Below are 23242 nucleotides of genomic sequence, written 5' to 3'. Positions count from 1 at the left end.
TCTCCACCGTCCCCTTCCGTGCCCAGAGCGCTCAAATCCCTAATTCGCCACCAACCCAAGCAAAGTTTGAATCGTCCCTTGTCTCATCTCTTTCCCCACCTCTGTCCCGGACGACGACGACGAAGACGACGGTCATGCTTCACCACCGCACTGGAGCTACCTCATCTATGCTCTGGTCCACCGCATCGGGTGGTCCACCGACAACGTCGGCCGCCGCAACCGACATGCCTCACAGACACCATCTCCCACCTCACTGGGGCTACTTCACCGAGCACATCGTCGCACCTCCGCCCCCCAAAGCCATTGGGGCTTCACCAATGGTCTCGTCCACCGCATCATAGCACTCCGCTTCCACTCAAGATATGCATCCAAGCGCGGCCAGCCAACGCCAGCGCACCACCCTCAATGGCTCTGAAGTGACCCACACTCTAGCTAGGCGAGCATGCCCAAATGCCAGCCCGAACTAGGTATCCACATATCACTCCCTTGTGCATTGTTCTGACGATGTTTAGATATCCTGCCACTGCTCTCTTAGTTTACATTCCTATGCAACTCTGACTTTAACTCTTATTTATTATGGAGATATCATCTGAAACAAGCAAAAAAAAATTAGCAAAGCATGACGGTGCTACGGGATCTGGTACACATCCTGCACACCAGTATAACCTTGTAAGTACATGTCCTCCGGTACAACAACAAGGTCGATTCCTCTTATTTGATCAACCATTCGCCGTGTCAAAAATGCAGAGGGGGGTGCAAGGAGCATAAGGCATGCACATCCAAGAAAGTGGTAACATGGACTTGTACATGGAACATCACAAGCGCAAGCAGAGCTGTAGTGAGCCTATACAACGAGCTAGCGTAAGTCCCTGCATTTCATTTCATTTGTACTGGCTTGCGTGTGTAGTGGCGGATCTACGAATTCAGGTTACCTGGGGCGAAAATTTAACTTAAAATATATGAAGGCACTTGCACTCCGGAAATCAACATAACTTGAGAAATGTGAAGCTATATGCACTTTGAAAACTAGCTAATGATCCAAAGTAGTTCCAAATTATAAAACACTAAATGATGTAAGCACCAAAAACACAAAATGCAATATGGTGTACAAGGACTACTAATATGGTATGTACCTTCTTGAATTATTCGTTCTCTGGCTGAAACTATCGAAGTGTAATTGCACATATAACCAGTGCACAAACTACATATCAATATATCTATCCTACACAAGTATGCCAATAGTTTCAAACAACAGATTAGAAAAGTATTTATGTGTAGCGACCAGACCTCAAATGGTCAAGTCTTTGTGCATCAGTGTCAGCCCTGGATCGGTAATGCTGACACGCACAGTACTCGAGGATTTATAGCAGAGTTTCAATCTCACACTTATTACATTGAATGTCTCAAAAGAGAACTTATTACAATAATATGGCTTAAGGCCAACTAAATAAGATAACAACGGAAGGCTTGGAAGATAAAGTGAGTCCATCAACTCCAACGGCATAGCTGAGTGAATGACAACGACCTATGGCTCCTTACTCGTCGTCTGAAAAGTCTGCAACATGATATGTTACAGCCCGAAACGGGTCAACACATGGAATATCCTGGCAATGAAACACATAGAGAAATGAACAGAATAAATGCTATCACTACATGCATATATGGCTGGTGGAAAGCTGTATGGTTACAGTTTTGCATAAAGCCAATTTTTCCCTACAACAAAGGAATATATTTTATTTAACTATCATGGTGGTTGTTAAACATTGAGAAGGTTCCTCCAACTCAATCATAATTAAGCATCATCAATTACCCAACAAAATTAATTTAGAGTGATGAGATCAACATGATAATCCAAGAACCAGATACTCAAGATGTCCATAACCGGGGACACAGCTAACCATGATTAGTTTGTACACTCTGCAGAGGTTTGCACACTTTTCCCCACAAGACTCGATCTCCTTCGTTGGATTTCTCGCACTACAAGGTGTTTGAGAAACGGATGACCGAGACACAGTCTTTTAGAAGCATTAACTCTTTACTCTAGGTAGACAGTACCGCCTACATCGCCTACATCTGCTAGTCTACCACTGAAAGAGGTCACACAACATACTCAACTATGCTAGAGCCCATAATAGCTTGTGGCTGCACATGGAAGTTTCTAGCATGAATAATCTTATGATCCCTTTGATCCTGGGTGGCGGGCCGTAGGATGATCACACGGGTACTCCCGGATATCCTAGGACAACACTGGATTCTCCAGGTGCCCGCAACCAATCTACCCAGATGTGTATTTAAGTAGCCACCTTAAGTTAACCATTAATTAACAATACTCACATCTGTCATGGATACACTCGCCCAATCCACGTCTACGAGCATAGCATACCAATCCTAAGCATAACGTAGAAGTAACTCCCAAAGGTTTGATAATAAAAGGACAATAGGTTCTACCTCATCATCTACTTCCCAAACCCACATGTTATATCAGATCCTAACCATGCAATGTTTGTGGACTGAAACTAATGCATAAATACTGGCTAATAAAGGGGTATGATCAAAGTGTCACTTGCCTTGCTGATGATCCGCGAAACCTAGAGACTCGTAGTAGCACGCTTCGCACTCCGGGAATTCTATCGCAAACAAACAATAAAATACATAAGTACTCATCTAAATGCATGGGTAAAACTCAAATGAAAAGATCTAACCAGAAAGTTCAACTAAAGAACTCCGGATTGCAAAAAGAATCAAAACAAACAGAGAAACGAAACTCAAACTACGAAAGAGACAAGATCTGATTACTAATCTGGACTAAAGTAAAATTTTATAGTATCAAAATCTTGTTGAAGTTGGTTAAACAGAAAGAGGGCTTCGAAATAAAGAACTGGGCGCTTGTTTCATCTAATTCGGATAAACAATAGAAAAGATAAACTAAAACGAAGATCAGGGCAGATATCACGATCGAAAACAATCGCAGAAAAACCCTAGAAAAAGAAAAACAGACGAACAGGCTAATGAACAAATGTTTGCTGTGTGCGGCTAACTGACGAACGTTTCGTTAAAACGAACGTACGGATGAATGTCGCAAATTAACTAAACCAAAAAAACGAACCGATCTGAAAAAAAAAATCTAGGGTTTCAAAAAAAACCGTCGATCTTCCAAAAAATTGGCGGCTACCTCGGCGGGCGTGTCGGCAGCGGCGGACGGCTACCTCGGCGGGCGTGTCGGCAGCGGCGGACGGCTACTCCGGCGAATGTATCGGTGGTGGACGGCGGCAGCGGGTGGCGGCTACGGCGGCGGCGTGGGGCGGACGGCGGCGGCGGCGGGAAGCGGCGGCGGCGGCGCGCTAAGGCGGCAGTGGCGCTAGGGTTTCAGGGCGGGGTGGATGGGCTGAGGCGGGGCTCAGGCCTCTGCTTATAAGGCCGGCCGGGTGCAGAGTCCATGTCGGACACGGCCTGCAAGTCGGTTGACATTAAAAAAAATTCCTGAGGCACAAAAACTAATAAAAGAAATACTAAACGGACTCCAAACATCCTGAAATAAATTTTCACAGTCCTCCAAAAATATAGTGGACAAAGTGAACATTTATTTGGGCCTCTAATGCAATTTTGAAAAATGCACTTTTTCCTAGTTCAAATAAAATAGCAATAAAAGTCCGAATAAAGCTCTTATTTGATTTTAATATTTTTCCTCCAATATTTCTTTATTTTGGAGAAGTTATTTTATCTCCTCTCTTTTATTTTCATATTATAAATATTCAAAGAGAAAAATGATTAAAACCAAATGATCCTCTTTTCAAAATTTGAGAAAACTCAAATATGAAAATAACGAAATCCCCAACTCTCTCCGTGGGTCCTTGAGTTGCTTAGAATTTCTAGGATCAACCAAAAATGCAATAAAATATGATTTGCAATTGATGATCTATGTATAACATTCCAAATTGAAAATTTGGGATGTTACAAACCTACCCCCCCCTTAAGATGAATCTCGCCCTTGAGATTCGGGTTGGCTAGAAAATAGGTGCGGGTGGTCCTTCCACAGGTCTTCCTCTCGTTCCCAGGTGGCTTCCTCCTTGGTATGGTGGCTCCACTGAACTTTGCAAAACTTGATAACTCTGTTGCGTGTGACTCGGCTGGCAGACTCAAGAATCTTCACGGGTTTCTCCTCGTAGGTCAAATCACTATCCAACAGAATCGCTTCCAGTGGCACTATATCTCTCGGAGGAATATCTGCCATCTCTGCGTGCCACTTCTTTAACCAGGAAACGTGAAACACATCGTAAACTCCTGACAATCCTTCTGGCAATTCCAGCTTGTAAGCAACTTCTCCCATACGTTCCAGAACTTTGTATGGTCCCACAAAACGTGGTGCTAATTTCCCTTAACTCCAAAATGCTTAACTCCTCGAAGTGGGGACACACGAAGATATACTCTGTCTCCGACTTTGTAAATTGTCTCTTTGCATTTAGAATACGCATAACTCTTTTGCCTGTACTGGGCTACCTTGAGTCTGTCGCGAATCAATTTAACCTTCTCTTCCGACTTTTTAATCAAATCTGGTCCAAACAACTAGCAGTCTCCAACTTCATCCCACAATAATGGTGTCCTGCACCTCCTTCTGTATAAGGCTTCGAAAGGGGCCATCTTCAAACTGGCTTGATAGCTGTTGTTGTAAGAGAACTCTGCATACGGCAAATTGTCGTCCCAACTAGATCCATAATCCAGCACACAAGCTCTCAACATGTCCTCCAGAATCTGATTGACTCTCTCGGTCTGTCCATCTGTCTGTGGATGAAAGTCTGTACTAAACTCTAGCCTAGTACCCAAAGTTTCATGCAACTGATTCCAGAACTTTGAGGTAAATTGCGTTCCTCTTTCTGATACAATGGTCCTCGGAACTCCATGCAGACATACGATCCTGGTCATGTATATCTTTGCCAACTTAGCGCTTGTATAGGTGGTCTTCACTGGGATGAAACGAGCTACTTTCGTCAATCGATCGAGTAAAACCCATATCGAGTCATAGCCTGAACGAGTCCTGGGCAATCCCGTGATAAAATCCATGACAAGCTTCTCCAACTTCCATTCGGGTATCAGCAATGAATGTAGCAATCATGCTGGCTTCTGATGCTCTACCTTCACCCTCTGACATACATCACATACTGCTACATACTCCGCAATATCCTTCTTCATTCCGGTCCACCAGAAACTTTCCTTCAAATCCAGATACGTCTTGGTGTTTCCTGGGTGAATCGAATACGGTGAATCATGGGCCTCCTGCAGAATCAAATTCCTGATCTCGGAGTCATTAGGCACGTATACGCGATCCTCAAACCATAAGGTATCGTGCTCATCCTCCCGAAATCCTTTGGCCTTTCCTTTCCTCATCCTTTCCTTTATCTCGGCAATCTCTTCGTCTGTCTTCTGAGCTTCTCTGATCTTATCCATCAAAGTGGAATGAATTTCCAATGCTGCTACATAACCTCTCGGAACTATTTCCAAACATAGCTCACGAAGATCCTCTGCTAACTCCTTGGGTAAATCTCCGGTTATGAGCATATTGACATAACTCTTGCGACTCAATGCATCGGCTACTACATTAGCCTTTCCGACATGATAATGCAACTTCATATCATAATCCTTAATGAGCTCCAACCATCTCATTTGCCTGAGATTCAACTCCTTCTGTGTGAAGATATACTTCAAACTCTTGTGATCCGTGTACACCTCACAATGGTTTCCGATGAGAAAATGTCTCCATGTCTTCAACGCATGCACTACGGCTGCTAACTCCAAATCGTGTATAGCATAATTTAGCTCATGAGGTTCAAGTTGTCGTGAGGCATATGAAACAACTCTTCCCTCCTGCATAAGCACTGCTCCAAGTCCTTGACGTGAAGCGTCGCAATACACTTGATAATCCTTTCGTTGGTCTCGAAGAATCAGCACTGAGGTTGTAACCAAACGCTTCTTCAACTCCTGAAAACTGGCTTCACACTCCTCAGTCCATTTGAACTTGGTGTCCTTCTTCAACAACTCTGTCATGGGCTTTGCAATCTTGGAGAAATTCTCTATGAACCTCCGGTAATATCCTGTGAGTCCAAGAAAACTCCCGATCTCTCCAACTAAGGTGGGTGCTACCCATTTGGTCACAAAAACGACCTTGGTGGGGTCTACTGCTATTCCTTCTCCGGATATAACATGTCCGAGAAATCCAACTTCCTTCAACCAAAATTCACACTTACTGAACTTGGCATACAACTAATGTTCCCTGTGCTTCTCGAGAACCAAACGTAAATGTTCCTTATGCTCATCTTCATTCTTCGAGTAAACCAATATATCATCAATGAACACCATGACGAACTTATCCAAAAACTCCATAAACACCTTGTTCATCATGTTCATGAAATAGGCAAGCGCGTTAGTCAGACCAAATGACATAACGGTATACTCATATAGCCCGTACCTTGTGGTAAAGGATGTCTTAGGTATATCCTCCTCTCGAATCTTCAGCTGATGATATCCTAATCGTAGATCGATCTTGGAAAACACTTTAGCTCCTTGCAACTGGTCAAACAAATCATTGATCATCGGCAGCGGGTACTTATTCTTGATTGTCACTTCATTCAATGCACGATAATCAACAACCATCCTTAACGATCCATCCTTATTCTCCACTAGAAGTACTGGACATCCCCTAGGTGATGAACTTGGTCGAATAAAACCTTTATCCAGTAACTCCTTAATCTGCTGCTTAATCTCCTCCAAATCCTTTGCGGGCATCCGATACGGTCTCTTTGATATTGGCCCGGTGCCTGACAAAAGCTCAATCAAAAACTCAATGTCTCTATCCGGTGGCATGCCTGGCAACTCCTCTGGGAATACATCAGGGAAATCCTTCACCACTGGTACTTCCTACTGTACAACTCCTAATAAGGAATTCACTTGAGTCCTCTTCGGCACATGTCGGGATGCATACTTAATCCTTCTTGGCGGGTGTTGTTGGGTTGGAACGGTTCAGACCGTTACTTCCTCCATTCCCATTCCCATTCCTGGGGCCACTATGGTTATGCGGAATCCCTCCATTGGAATTTTGGCCTCCATGGTTATGGTGAATGTGTCCTCCCGAGTTCAGGGTAAAACGAGGTTTCTGCTGAGCTCCTGAATTGTACTTCCCTTGTCGATACTTCCTCTTACGGCTGTCTATCTGTTGTTGCTTCCCTTCAATCATAAGAGCTCTTCTACCAACTCCTGGTAGTTGTTGAAGGTTGCCACCATCAACTGCATGATCAGCTCATCATTCAGTCCTTCCAGAAACTTCTCCTGCTTAGCAGCATATGTAGCAATGTCGTCCGGGGCATAACGTGCTAACTTACTAAAATCATCCACATACTGGCCCACCATGTGTCCTTCTTGGAGCAAGTTGCGAAACTCGCGCTTCTTCATGGCCATAGCTCCTGCTGAAACATGGGCAGTGCGGAAAGCCTGCTAAAACTAATCCCATGTAACAGTGTCAATGGGGTAAGTGGTTGTGAAATTATCCCACCATGTTGTTGCGGGTCCATCAAGCTGGTGTGCGGCAAAATGCACTCTCTCCGCATCTGTGCATCCTGCAGTGGTCAGCTCCCTTCAATCTTGCGGAGCCAATCATCTGCAACAATCGGCTCGGTGCTACTGGAGAACACTGGCAGATTCAACCGTAAGAAATGGGCTAAGTGATCAACATGTGGTGGTGGTGGTGGGTTGTTGTTGTTGCCATGGTTTTGATTCTGAACTAAAAGTTGCATCAAGTTATTCTGTTGCTGGATCAACTGAGTGAGCTCCGGTGGGAAAGTAAATCCATTATCACGTCTCGCATCTGATAGGTTTAGAAAAGGTGAGAAAACAGAATAGAGTGGGATCTAGGGGGAAACACTACCCATATGCACATGAGACAAACACAATCATTTCAATCAATTCAAACAAGGGCATACAATTGGTCTAACTATCATTACAAAAGTGATTGGACTATACTATATACATGGGGGAATACTACTACAGATATGGTGGTCGAGTAGAAAGTTTGATCAGTGGAAGACTCCATGATATCTGCTCCAGCTTCATCAACATAGTCATCATCGCTATCGTCGGGGTCTGAGTCAGTGTCGTTGATGATGATGTAGTCCTTGGAATTGTCATCATCTCCTCCTAGCGCGGGGTCTCCAATGAATACTCCTAGCTTCCTTGCCAGGTCGTCATTCTTCTCCACTAGTATCGTCATTTCCTCCTCATATCCGTCGCGTGTAGATTTGAGTTCCTCTTCTAGTTCTGAAATCTTGATCATTGCCTTCTTCAGATCTATCATGCCTGCGCACATCTGGTTCTCCTAGCGGCGAATGTGTTGGTTTAGCTCCTGGATGAAAGCTGCAATGGACCTATTCCTCCTGGTACTGATCATCTCCCATTGCTCATCTCTGCGCCCACATATCTGGTAGATAGTGTCCTTAAGATCCTTGTGATAAACTTCTCCAATGCATCTCATGGCGATGTGGGCTGCCATGCTCTTTCCTAGGCTCCAGGTTGGTGCATCGAAGGAAAACTCTATGGCTCAGTGACTGGCATGAACGTCCTTCCTGGAACTTGAACTTGAATCATCCAACGCTCCTCTTTTGGTAAAGTGGCGATGTAGGTCCCGGTGAAGCTTGGTATTCTGATGTTCAGGTACCTAGTGACTTCCTTCTAGTGTCGTCCAAAAGGTGTATCTTCATCCGGTTGTGCAAACTTGTTCCTTGAGTCCGCCATCCTATAGAGTGGAAAAGGGAGAGGAGTCAGAAATGAGTAGAGAAGAGTCACCTATGGTTTATCTTAGTGGTCGTGTCCTACAGTCAGCGTGTGCTCTGATACCATCTTGTAGTGACATGACCTCAAACGGTCAAGTCTCTATGCATCAGTGTCATCCCTGGACCGGTAATGCTGACACGCACAGTACTCGAGGATTTATAACAGAGTTTCAGTCACACACTTATTACATCGAATGTCTCAAAAGAAAACTTATTACAGTAATATGGCTTAAGGCCAACTAAATAAGATAACAACAGAAGGCTTGGAAGATAAAGTGAGTCCATCAACTCCAACGGCATAGCTGAGTGAACAACAATGACCTATGGCACCTTACTCGTCGTCTGAAAAGTCCGCAACATGATATGTTGCAGCCTGAAATGGGTCAGCACATGGAATATGCTGGCAATGTAACTCATAGAGAAATGAACAGAATAAATGTTATCACTACATGCATATATGGCTGGTGGAAAGCTCTATGGTTACAATTTTGCATAAAGCCAATTTTTCCCTACAACAAAGGAATGTATTTTATTTAACTATCATGGTGGTTGTTATACGTTGATAAGGTTCCTCCAACTCAATCCCAATTAAGCATCATCAATTATCCAACAAAATTAATTTAGAGTGATGAGATCAACATGATAATCCAAGAACCAGATACTCAAGATGTCCATAACCGGGGACACAGCTAACCATGATTAGTTTGTACACTCTGCAGAGGTTTGCACACTTTTCCCCACAAGACTCAGTCTCCTCCGTTGGATTTCTCGCACTACAAGGTGTTTGAGAAACGGATGACCGAGACATAGTCTTTCAGAAGCATTAACTCTTTACTCTGGGTAGACAGTACCACCTACATCCCCTACATCTGCTAGTCTACCACTGAAAGAGGTCACATAACATACTCAACTATGCTAGAGCCCATAATAGCTTGTGGCTGCACACGGAAGTTTTTCGCATGAATAATCCTATGATCCCTTTGAGCCTGGTGGCGGACCATAGGATGATCACACGGGTACTCCGGGATAACCTAGGACAACACTGGATTCTCCAGGTGCCCGCAACCAATCCACCCAGATGTGTATTTAAGTAGCCACCTTAAGTTAACCATTAATTAACAATACTCACATCTGTCATGGATACACTCGCCCAATCCACGTCTACGAGCATAGCATACCAATCCTAAGCATAACGTAGAAGTAACTCCCAAAGGTTTGATAATAAAAGGACAATAGGTTCTACCTCATCATCTACTTCCCAAACCCACATGTTATATCAGATCCTAACCATGCAATGTTTGAGGATTGAAACTAATGCAAAAAACTGGGTAATAAAGGGGTATGATCAAAGTGTCACTTGCCTTGCTGATGATCCGCAAAACCTAGAGACTCGTAGTAGCACGCTTTGCACTCCCACAATTCTATCGCAAACAAACAATAACATACATAAGTACTCATCTAAATGCACAGGTAAAACTCAAATGAAAAGATCTAACCAGAAAGTTCAATTAAAGAACTCCGGTTTGCAAAAAGAATAAAAACAAACAGAGAAACAAAACTCAAACTATGAAAGAAACAAGATCCGATTACTAATATGGACTAAAGTCAAATTTTACAGTATCAAAATCTTGTTCAAGTTGGTTAAACAGAAAGAAGGCTTCAAAAGAAGATCTAGGCGCTTGTTTCATCTAACTCAGATAAATGAGCAAAAAGATAAACTAAAACAAAGATGAGGGCAGAAATCACGATCGAAAATAATTGCGGAAAAATCCTGGAAAAAGAAAAATAGACGAACAGGCTAATGAACGAACGTTCACTGTCTTTGGCTAACTGACGAACGACGTTCGTTAAAACGAACGTACGGGCGAACGTCCGCAAATTAACTAAACTGAAAAAAAACGAACAGGTCTGGAAAAAATCTAGGGTTTCGAAAAAAATCAATCGGTTTTCCAAAAAAACGGCGGCTACCTCGGCGGGCGTGTCGGCGGCGGCGGGCGGCTACTCCGACGGGCGTGTCAACGGCGGACAGCGGCGGCGGGTGGCGGCTGCGGCGCGGGGCGGACGGCAGCGGCGGCGCGGGGCAGGCGGTGGCGCGGGGCGGACGACGGTGGTGGTGCGGGTTGGCGGCGGCTGCGGGAAGCAGCGGCGGCTGCGGGAAGCAGCGGCGGCGGCGGGGCGCTAGGGCGGTGGCGGCGCTAGGGTTTCGGGGCGGGGTGCTTGGGCTGAGGTGGGGCTCGTGCCTCGGCTTATAAGGCCGGCCGGGCGCGGAGTCCAGGTCGGACACGGCCCGTAAGTCTGTTGAATTTTTTAAAAAATAAATCCTGAGGTAGAAAAATTAATAAAAGAAAAACTAAACGGATTCCAAAAATCCTGAAATAAATTTTCATAGTCCTCTAAAAATATAGCGGACAAAGTGAACATTTATTTGGGCCACTAATGCAATTTTGAAAGATGCACTTTTTCCTAATTCAAATAAAATAGCAATAAAAGTCTGAATAAAGCTCTTATTTGATTTTAATATTTTTCTTCCAATATTGATTTATTTTGGAGAAGTCATTTTATCTCCTCTCTTTTATTTTCATATTATAAATATTCGAAGAGAAAAATGATTAAAACCAAATGATCCTCTTTTCAAAATTTGAGAAAACTGAAATATGAAAATAACGAAATCCCCAACTCTCTCCATGGGTCCTTGAGTTGCTTAGAATTTCTAGGATCAACCAAAAATGCAATTAAATATGATATGCAATTGATGATTTATGTATAACATTCCAAATTGAAAATTTGGGATGTTACATTATGCTACGTTGTCATGATATGGGGACTTTCTATTAGATGGCCTCGACGTTTCCTCAAGCCATGAAAATGTACTATAATTTGCTTGTCATCAATGCCTGGAAATCTCTATGTCTCTCTCAACATAGCAGATCATCATTAGACACTAAATCCTTCAATAGGAGCTTGCAAAATGCTTGCATTAGATCCCTCATTAGACACTATATGTTAATCACTAAGAGCATGTAAAATGTTCACATCAAATCCTTCATTAGCAATATGTTCATTAGACACTTCAGGCTCAAGAACAACATGAGCTTGTATGTTTGCACCGGAAACTTGATTAGATACATCAGGTTCAGTCAGTTCAGTATTGATTGGGGGAGTTACAAAATAAGCAGAAATTGGTTTCATTTTCTCATAGATTCCCTACATACGAGCAGTTTTACAACACCGTCAGGTTTAACTATTGACCAAAAATTGAACAATTTAATTAGATATAATCAAGGATGTTATGTACCTGCTCGTTGCGCATGCTACTCTTACAAGCTACGACCGTCCGTTTGCGCAAGCTCGATGCCATGCCCGTGCTGCCGCCTCTGCCTCCCACGTAGGCTACACCCAGGGTTGGATCTTCATCTTCTTGTCCTTCCATTCGCTTGAAGCCCGGCGACCGGCGTCCAACGAGGGCGCGAGGAAGTGTTGTGTCGATCTGTCCAGCGGCGGCTAGGTTAGGAACGAACCAGACTGGAGGCTAGAGCGAACGAATTGGGATTTTTCCTGCTGTCGATCGATATGGGAGGCGCTCATTTGGGCCACGAGCCTGCTGTAGGGCCTGCCTTACACTTACGTTATTGGCCCATCCAAATTGAAATGTTTTTCTTCATTTTTTACATTGCTTGGTCATGCGTTGGGATGAACAAAACTAGCCTAGGCCAACCTGGACGACTCAAACTAGGTGCACACTTTCCAGCCACCCGAGGCGGACGCCCATACCAGCCCCTATGGTGGTGACACGCCTTTTTGCGTGTATGATTGGGGTAGTGAAAAATATTTCAGTGGCGCTTTTGATTTACCCACAGAATGGTTGAATTGATTGTTTCTATGAACTGAGTTCGCCAATAATGTGAAGGATGCCAGTCTTTTCAGCCTATTGTAGATTGCTTAGATCTCGATATGCAAATGTAATCGCATGAAATATATAGTAAAAGCCACTGTGATGTGTGTGGCTACAACTAGTCTGACAACCCGTCCTCATATAACATATCAAGGAAGCACCATCTTATCAGATTGATCATTCGACTTACAAATGCAGTGTGGGAAGAAAGAAGTATTGGGACTGCATATCCAAGCATTGATGCCATGAACTCCTTCGTAGAACCTTGTAAGTGAAAAAGAAGTTGTAGTGTGCCTGTACAAAGAGCTAGTGTAAGTTCAGTTACCTGCTTCTCGGAATTTTAGTTAGCCACTTATTGCAAAATTGTTCAATTATGTTGCTTGCCTTAATTTAGTTTGCTACTGATTACATAATGCCATAGCATGTTAATCCTATTATAGATTGCGCCTATCTATGTGTTTGATACTTACTGTTAAGAATTACCTGTTTGCCTGAACTTAAATAGCTACTTAAGCACGTAGATAGCTGGTCATATGTACTTCTAGGGTCCAACAGAATTCACGTGCAATGTACATTCTGATACCTTGTTTATTTAAATGGTTTGCCGTTATCACTTGTAGCACTAGTAATGTTTGCATGTTCATAGATAGACAACTGTCAGATTTATATGAGGGACATCATGTTTTTAACTTTACATATATATATATATATGTGTGTGTGTGTATGTGTGTGTGTGTGTGTGTGTGTTTTGGATCATTTTTCTTACATCAAAGAAATTTACAGATGTCTATGTTGCTGGTAAATTGTACCAACTTGTTACTTTAATATGTTGCCAAGAACTTGTTAGTTTTACTTGTTCATAATTAAATACGTTGCCAAAACTGGTTAGTTTTACTAGTTTGATTTTAGTTTCTTACAGCTCTTGCAACACTTTATTTATGATTGCTAACATTCAAGTTTGCAGGATCCAACTGAAACTCCGTTGGCACAACAGGCATGTTTTCAGAAACTTCCTTGTTTACCTGGTTTGCTGCTGTAACTTGTTGCTGTGATCATCTTACCAACTTCAAGTTTTCAGGATCCAATTGGAAGTCTAATTGCACAGCAGGTACATTTTCAAAAAAATATTTGTGTAACAGGTTTGCTGTTGTAACTTGTTGCTCTAATCAAGTTACTGACTACTCAACTTTTCAGGATCCAAGAGAAACTCCAATGTCACAACAGGTTCCTTTTGCAAAACTTGTTTGTTTAACTACTTTGCTGCTGCAACCGGTTGCTCTAATCACGTTATATGCTACTCAACTTTTCAAGATCCAAGAGAAACTCCAATGCCACAACATGTACCTTTTGCAAAACTTGTTTGTTTAATGCTTTGCTGCTGCAACTGGTTACAATGATGTTAATAACTACTTTTCAGCATCCAATTGAAACTATTTAATTCCTTGTTTGTTTAACTGGTTTTCTGTTATAACTCCCAGTTGAGATGTTTTGCTAACTTCAACTTTTAGGAATCCAATCGAACTTTAATGGCAAAACAGGTTAGCCCAAGATCAAAGAGCAAACTTCCCATGGACGTTGTATCATCCCACAGCAGTGGCACCGGCCTAATCGTGCATCATGAATTGCCAACTGGTGATGCTCTAGAGGCTAAACTATTGGTAGAAAGAGATTCCGCTTTTGGACTTAGAGATGAAATTGACATGTTGAGGAAGAAAATAGCACAATCACAAGCAATACTCAAGATAACCATTAAATATTTGGTGGATTTCAAAACAAAGCAAGCCGAGACTGACTGTTAAGGTCCTGAAGGAAAAAAGAAAATTAAATTCCCACTTGGTAAATCGTAGGTGAAATGTTCTTTCCATTGTTGAATAACCTTTGTGTTGTTTGTTCATGTAATCGATGAAACCATTTTTTAGAGATCATTTAATGATTGTTTTTTGTTTTTTGGTTTGTAATTTTTTTGAGCACAAGTCGGTATTAATTGGTAAGACTCTGAGACATTTCATTTTGATTGTTGTGCCAGACCTACAAATATGCCAATCGGGATGAATGTGCATTCAACAATAATAGTAGTATAGATGGTCCTTAAGTGACACGCATCTGAAAGGGCCAAGATGTTGTACTAGCTTCGCTAAAAAAAGGATGCTCTTCTAGCAAAAAAAGTACAGCGGCATGGCTTATGTATGTTAGTTGTTATTATTGATCCATATATTCTATAAGTGTTTATATGTCTGTTAGTTTTGTACATTATTGGTTGATTGACTCGGTATTTTGAATCTTGAGATATCGCTTGTGTACATATATAAATGGGAGTACACATTATGCTGCATGTGACACTTGAGTTGGACATAAAGTGGTGTCAAATATTCGAATTCATCTCAAACTGGATTCTAGCTTCTGAATTCGAGTATCGACATTTGTAAATCATATTCATATATGACAGTGGAATACATCTTTGTCGTGCTTTTGAAGATATATAAAAACACATAGAATGATTTATAAATATTTGTATAAGAATACAAAATGGATTCGAATTTAGTTGCGAGGGTAAACATGGATGCTTATTGTCCCAAAATTCGAAAGAAGTGACAAAATGTACACTCTCACATCGGCTGCCCGAAGCTAGTGTTTGGGAGATGGAAATTATTGTCTACCCCTTAGACGGACAATCCATCGGCCTGATTTCCACTTCTCTCAATAGGGGTAGGTTAACTCTAGGAGAGAAGTTTGTGTTCGGCTCCAACGCCGAGGAGTGTGTGGCCTCCGGGGCGGGGTCCATCCACCCGTCCTTGGAAGGCACGACCCGCTTTGGAACGAAGTCCGGAGCGGTAGCAGGTGCAATGTTCCGAATACTGTCCGACTGCCGATCTAGGTCGTGCACGTCGTGATTGTTCGGCGCTCCTGACACCGGCCCGAATCCGTCGAAGATCAAGTCTCCGCGGATGTCGGTGGTGTAGTTTAGGTTTCCAAACCTGACCTGATGGCTGGGGACGTAGCTATCGATCTGCTCCAGATGGCCAAGCGAATTGGCCCGCAGTGCGAAGCCGCCGAACACGAAGATCTGTCCGGGGAGAAAAGTCTCACCCAGGACAGTGTGGTTGAAGGATGGAGGAGCCATCTAGCCTTATAGCGACTACACAGAGGAACTCTCAATGAAAGCACCAATGTCGGTGTCAAAACCAGCGGATCTCGGGTAGGGGGTCCCGAACTGTGCGTCTAAGGCTAATGGTAACAGGAGACTTGGGACACGATGTTTACCCAGGTTCGGGCCCTCTCGATGGAGGTAATACCCTACTTCCTGCTTGATTGATCTTGATGATACGAGCAGTACAAGAGTTGATCTACCACGAGATCAGAGAGGCTAAACCCTAGAAGCTAGCCTATGGTATGATTGTTGATGATGATCATGATCAGTCCTACGGACTAAACCCTCCGGTTTATATAGACACCGGAGGGGGCTAGGGTTACACAAAGTCGGTTTACAAAGAAGGAGATCTACATCCAAATCGCCAAGCTTGCCTTCCACGCCAAGGAGAGTCCCATCCGGACACGGGATGGAGTCTTCCATCTTGTATCTTCATAGTCCAACAGTCCGGCCAAAGTATATAGCCCGGTAGTCCGGATACCCCCTTATCCAGGACTCCCTCACCTGCCTGCCGCGCATGCCGACACCCAACCGCGCTCGCTAGCTAGCCAGTCGCGCCGTGCCACAGCTAGCTAGCTAGCACGTCCCGTGCACGCCACAGCTAGCTAGCTAGCAATAGCATGCCCCGACGACCTCGAAGTGTCGCGTGCTTGCCCTGCCGCCCGATGCGCGCGCTCGCCTCCGCGACCTCGCCGTGCCCGCTCGCTCGCCTTCGTCACTCGCATTATCCCCGCGCGCCTGCCTGGCCGCGCTCGTCGCCCGGCAGCCCCGCGCTCGCGCCGCCTTGCCGCGCTCGTGCTAGCCGTGGCTGCTGTGCCTGTGTGCGCTCGCCGGGCCACCAGCCTGCCCGCACATGCTCGCTGGGGCCACGCTCGCCCCGCCCGCCCCCTCGCGCCCGGCCAGTGCCGCGACCACCAGCACCCGTGCGCGCTCGCCGGGTGCGGCCTCGCCGTCGTCGAGGCCCCGCTCGCCTCGCCCGTGCCGCTTCGGGCTCACCGCCCTCACCTACGCCCGCTTCTCCTGCCTTGCCGGAGCTCGTCGTGGAGGCCAGCGGCAGCACGAAGCGGGCATCCATGGCCGAGGAAAAGAGAAAAAGATGGAGAGAGGGGATAGATGGGCAGATGGGCCCTTTTTATTTGTATGACAGGTGGGCCACACTGCACATGCAAGCGGACCGAGGCGGACGAGGAGTGGCCAGAGAGCATCCGTTTGTGTCCGCTTCGGCCCCAAAGCGAGACCAACTTTGGTCCAGAGATGACGTGAAACAGACATGAAATGGACGAAAAAGTAAAATGGGGTCTGTCGCTGGGCCGTGCGTGCCGTGCCCATGACGTGCCAGGCCCGGCCCGCATAGCCTCGTGCCGTGCCGGCCCATGAAGTGCCAGGCACGCGGGCTATCGTGACAGCACGATTGATAGGCCCGTTTGGCCAGGTTTGGTCCTGTCGGGGCGCACAGCCCGGCCCAATCCCTCCATAAGCAGGGCCTGTCGTGCGAGACAAGGCCTGCCGCAGGAAAGGAGAAAAAAAATCTGAATTGATCGCCGCCTCCGCCGCTACACGTCCACGCCGTCGACGCGATGATTCCCAACCTCTCCGGTCTCCGCCGTCGAGAACCACTTCGGCACCGCCGCGGCCGGCAGCGAAGACTTCGGCGGCCTCTTCTCCGCCGACATCGACGACCAGCTCGCCCTCGAATTCCCAACCTTTCCGCCCTAAAGAACCACTTCGGCGCCGCCGCGGCCGGCAGCGACGACTTCAGCGGCCTCTTCTCAGCCGACCAGCTCGCCCTCGAGTTCCCCACATGGAGCCACGTGCGTGAGCCTTCCCCTCCCTCAATCCCCTTTTCTCTCGGCCGGCCTCTGATCCGTTTGCGCCCCTATTTCGTTTCCCGGTGGCAGTTCGATGGGTTCCAGAAGGCGACCAAGGAGATGGTGAACAACAAGAAGGGGACGACCACGCTCTCCTTCATCTTCGACAAGGCGTCATCGTCGCCACCGACTCCCGGGCCAGCATGGGCGGGTACACATGTGAGTCCCCTGTCCCTTGGCCTCGCATTCGTGCTAGGGTTGGGTGCTGCGGGGATTCGATTTGCTGGCGTGGATGCGTGATTTAGGGTCGGGATGTTCATATAGATCTCCTATCGAAATCTGGTTCCTTTGTCCGTTGATTATCTCTCGGAGGACACTTTGTTGGTTAGGGTTGTGTTTCTTTACTCTTGCGTACTAGGGCTGTGCATTTTTTATATCTAGTAATTCAGGGCAGTGATTCATACTTCTATGAAATCTCAAACCAACTTGATTTGGGTGTGAAGGACTTCTGCTTAGGTTCTAGCGTACAACAGAGAAAAACATATCACAACCTCACAATATCTGAGCTACCAATTGCGGTGCCATAACCTCACACCAGTTGTGGTGACCGTGCTTGGATGTGGCGGTTCATTTGGATTACGTGGTGAATACAAAGATACTGATTGAGTTTGGATGCTAATTATCTGTAGGAACTGGGAAGGGAGGTAATCTGTAGTGGGATTGGTAATAATAGAGAGTTGTGAATTGATGTGATACTGATATCACACACACAAATACTTACCATTGGATTCAAGTCTGCTTATCTGAAGGTCCAACATTTGTGCATATTGATTTGTGTCTTTGTGGCTTGGAGAAAGCCAATAGAAAGCTGCTGTTATTGTATAATGTCTATTTTTCCACAAGTGCTGATCCTTTTGTAAAATTACCCTTGCATGATGTTTGTTAGTCGTTGTAGAAGGCTTTTGCTTGATGCAAGGATCATCACTTAAACATTCATCAGAATGTATTTCTGTCCTTACATGATTTTGTGTTTCCTTTTCTGCAGCTTTAATCCCTACATGCGGAACCATGTTTTGTGGGCTGCTGATTGCCAATTTTGGCATAGAAACTTGGGTTAAGGTAAAATGTCACATGCTTGTCTACTTGCATCTCATATTTTGCATAGCACTAGTTGAGTGCCCGTGTGTTGCAACAGGATATTATATTTATCTTCTTCAGCGTCTACTATGTTATCCATCTGTCTATCCACGTCCCATAGGAATACAAGCTTTTATTCTCCCTCCTTTTTTTACTCTTGCATGTATTTTATCACAGCTCCATCTTTTATGTGTTTCCACTTTGCTCACCATTGCTCATGGGTGTTGTCACATGATACGGAACAAGAAATTTATGTATATAGAAAATAAGTTCTCAGGATTGTAACTATACAAAGCATCATTTTCCTTCTCCATTATCCGCCTCTGCCATCACTCACTTTGTTGCACAATTTTAACTGCAACCATAAATTTCTTGTACTCCCTCCGTTCCTAAATACAAGTCTTTTTAGAGATTTCAATATGAACTACATATGGATGTATATAGACATAGTTTAGAGTGTAGATTCACTCATTTTGCTTCGTATGTAGTCAATATTGGAACCTCTGGAAAGACTTACATTTAGGAACGGAGGGAGTAGTGAAAGTTTATTGAATATCATAATTACCAAGTTGCAACTACTACAAAATGATTTTAACTACTAATGTAAGACCTTTTGTCAATTATATTTCAACCTACACTATTTAAGTATTATTTCTCCGTGCTCTTACTAAGTCTACAAAAACAAAATACACAAATATCAAATCTAAGTATGCTCTAGATATTCAACATGTGAGACAATAGATGAAAAAGACCAGCAAATTATCATTCCAGAAAGAAAATATATCAACATCGGATTTGAATCTTTCACATTTTATCACAAAGAAAGACAGCTAAAAACTCACTTCCAATGGATGTGGCACAAACGAAAGGAACCAAGCAGGACTGAGTGCAAGTCTTTTCTTCTTCATCTGCATAGATTGATAATGTTGGGTCTATGTACAGTTGATTACACTTGAACTATCTTGTATGGGCAAAATAAATAAATTATTCAGATCCTTTTATTTTATAATTAGCGTGTGAATTTTCTTGGGGTGGGCAGTTAGTATGGGTATATACTCCCTCCGTCCGAAAATACTTGTCATCAAAATGGATAAAAAGAGATGTATCTAGAACTAAAATATGTCTACATACATCCCCTTTTATCCATTTTGATGACAAGTATTTCTGGACGGAGGGAGTATTCGGTAAGGATTGGGGTGCAAATGATGCAAATTCGCATGAAGTTTAATATAATGCAAGCAAAAGTTGTATAGACTCACAAGATAATGTAACTTTTTGTTCTTCAGGCAAGCTGGAATGTTCTTGCATCAGCAGTGAATGTGCTGCTACCCATAATATTGATTTTAATTTTAAAATAAATAATTAGACGTCAAAATAAACTCATAAAATAATAGCACGACCAATACCACAATTGAGAAGTACGCTAGATGGTCTTTCCTAAAATAATTTTGTGATATTAAGTGAGCTAAATCATGAGTTTCACATATCTCTCTCTTGGTCAGAAATAGTTTTGTACTCCCTCCGTCCCATAACATAAAAGATAATTTTGCAAGGTGTTTTAGCTTTTAAAATGATCTTATATTATGGGACCGAGGGAATAATTTACAGGACATGATAAATCAAAAATAACATTTATCTTACAAATGTGAACATATTTTATATTGTAATAGTCAAACTTACATTTTTTCTACTGCATGTTTAGTAGTAGGACATCTGTTTACGAAAAGGAAGGTAGCATACTTGTGGCTACACAAACAATTATATTGTTTACATCGAGCTAAAAGAATGACGGAAAAAATATTTACTTGCTAGACTAAAAGATCGATGGAAAAAAATATTTCTTGAGTTTTAACTCTTATCAATTTTATCTCGGACAAAGAGGCAGATAATTAATTTTGCAACCAACATTTCATTTGCGTGGTACTCGGCAAACTGCACTGATGTTAATCCTATATCCCATCAATTGAGTTATTCCACGACAATCTATCTGTGACTAAAGTCCTGCGTTGCTATCTGAACTGGGAACTGGGTGCTACCACAAGTGAAATCCACCTCGAATTACCTATTTTTGGATTGCATTGATGCGCAATGGTGTAGACACAATCCAGTCTTCTACTATCGAAACAATGTTAGTAACTCTGTTAATGTTAAATACGCATAAGCAAAATATCTATCAAAACTTCAATGACGACATGCCTGCAACATTCTTGAATTTGCATTACTAAGTACTCCCTCCATCCCAAATAAGTGTCCTAACTTTGTACTAAATCAGCGGCACTTACTTTGGGACGGAGGGAGTATATACAGAATTGAAGTTTAACCAAGGACATTACATCATTGCATTTCTTTACAGAATTAGCCCACCGCTGTGATTACAATGCTAATTGTAGTAATTTTTAGATTCAACTATGTTACACTCCCCCCGTCCCAAAAAGCTTGTCTTAGATTTGTCTTGATTCAACTATGTTACACAGAATTAGCCCACCGCTGTGATCTAGACACGTTTTAGTGTTAGATTCATCTGTATCTAGATAAATCTAAGACAAACTTTTTGGGATGGACGTAATAGAACTGAAGGCGCCTGCACCAAATTTCTCCAAGATTTCTGGAGAAAGCAAAAATAAGAAAATATTTGCCCTAAGATTTCTCCAAGAAATGCATACCAGGAGCAAAATTAATATATTGATGTAGATGACTTTAATCTTCATGTAAGGTGGATCATCTGCCATACAGGAGGGTCCAGGTACATGCTCATAAACTTGGTTGATGTTGCCGTGGCTAATCTAGCCTTATTTCTTGCCGCTGGTTTCTATGAACAGGAAACCAACAAACTAAAGTTTACTTTAATATAAAGTTTTAGCTGCAGCCAGAAAAGAGTGGCCAAGCTCTTGTACATTTAGTCGATGGACTTTAAAGAAAAAATCATGGATAAATGAAGAAGCTAGATCTGGCCATATACTGCAAGAAACAGTGAGCGAGACAAAAGCTTAGTGATGAGAAACGAATACGTTGGTATTGAAGACAAACACTAGGGAAGCCTTAACAAATCTACTCTTCCACCCTTTCGGCGGCGGCGCAAGCACGAACCATGATAACTCCAAGAACCTCTCTTGAACCCATGGCTCACGTACAACTGGAGTAGCTGTTGCACTCGGAGTGCGTGCTGCTGCAGTGCCAGTCGTACATGACATAGAAGACGGCGAGCTACATCTTGCATTTTCAAACGAGGGCGACCTAGGCTTGTGCTCGACAATGCAGTTCTTGGTTGGTGTGTCCGATAGCGACCAGGGCAGTGATGCGAGGCGGCAACGACTAAGCGCGATAGTAACCCTAGTTGGTCGCGCTCGTTCTTCACGAGAGAGGAAGAATAAATCCGATTGGGTCGAGCAAGTCGATGAGGCAAGGAAGAGAGCGGGCGGGTCCACTTGTCGGCGAGAATTTGGTTGAGAGGAGGAAGCGACACACGAACATGCGAATGAACGTACCACGACCTAGCATCACAACCACACTCCCCTTTGATAGTAAAAGATAGTAAGCATAACAATAGTTTCTTCCTTCAGAGGTTGATGAGCTCCATGAGCTCCTGAACAAGCGAAGAATCTCTATTGCTGGTTCTTTAAAGACGTTGGCTAATATCCTTTATTTTCATACGACGGGATGGTACTTCCAATTGGTACAATGATTGTTGGATTTGATGGAACTGTTAGTGGCCCTTTGACATATTTTAGTGTCGTTAACCTGTACTTAGGTCTATGCTTAACAATTATGCTCTTTTTCTAGGGTCTGGTCTTGGTACTATGTTGATAAGCGAGGGTGCAAGGCTCAAGGGAAGGCGGTTCTCTAACTCTCTGTATGCTTATGGTATCTTGGACGAGGGGTATGTTTTTTTATACCTCTATATGTTGCTTTGCTCACCGTTCATATTATCTTGAAGTTGCATCCCTTATGTTTGTGTTTTACATTTCAGATACAAATTCAACGTCAGTTGAGGAAGCTGTTGAGTTTAGCATGGCGGGCTTTTATCACGCAACATTCCGTGATGGAGCCAGTGGTGGCTGCATTCATATTGGCATTCATATTGGTATGCATTCTATTTCCTAGTATCTATCCTATTATTTGTTTTGTTCACTCGATAAGCATGATACAACATGCATGCATATTTGTTAAACACCTTATTGTTATATCTTCCTTTTGAAATCGCAAACATAACTGTTTATTGAGTTACAATTACTTTCATAAGTTTTTGGCAAAATCCAGAGATTATTGTATTTTTCATCATGTTTGGGAATAGAGATTACCATCTAACGATGGTGATAAATTAAACCACACCCTTCTGTTTACAAATGTACAGTGTTGTAGAGTATAGACATGGGTCTAGACATCTAGTGAGACCTACCTAGGATTTCTAAAACAATAATAATGGTTACATGTAAATTGGATGCGT

The 23242-nt window shown here is 43.4% G+C and overlaps 1 pseudogene; it reads left to right on the top strand.

The window, feature by feature from the left end:
• The first annotated feature begins 17315 nt into the window (after window positions 1-17315).
• LOC123067647 (uncharacterized) lies at window positions 17316-22787 on the top strand (annotated as a pseudogene).
• The last annotated feature ends 455 nt before the right edge of the window (window positions 22788-23242 follow it).

The sequence above is a fragment of the Triticum aestivum genome, chromosome 3B, assembly GCF_018294505.1.
Source record: "Triticum aestivum cultivar Chinese Spring chromosome 3B, IWGSC CS RefSeq v2.1, whole genome shotgun sequence".
NCBI classification, from domain to species: Eukaryota; Viridiplantae; Streptophyta; class Magnoliopsida; order Poales; family Poaceae; genus Triticum; species Triticum aestivum.
The sequence above is the reverse complement of the archived record's forward strand: the minus strand, read 5'-3'. Positions and strand labels throughout refer to the sequence as shown.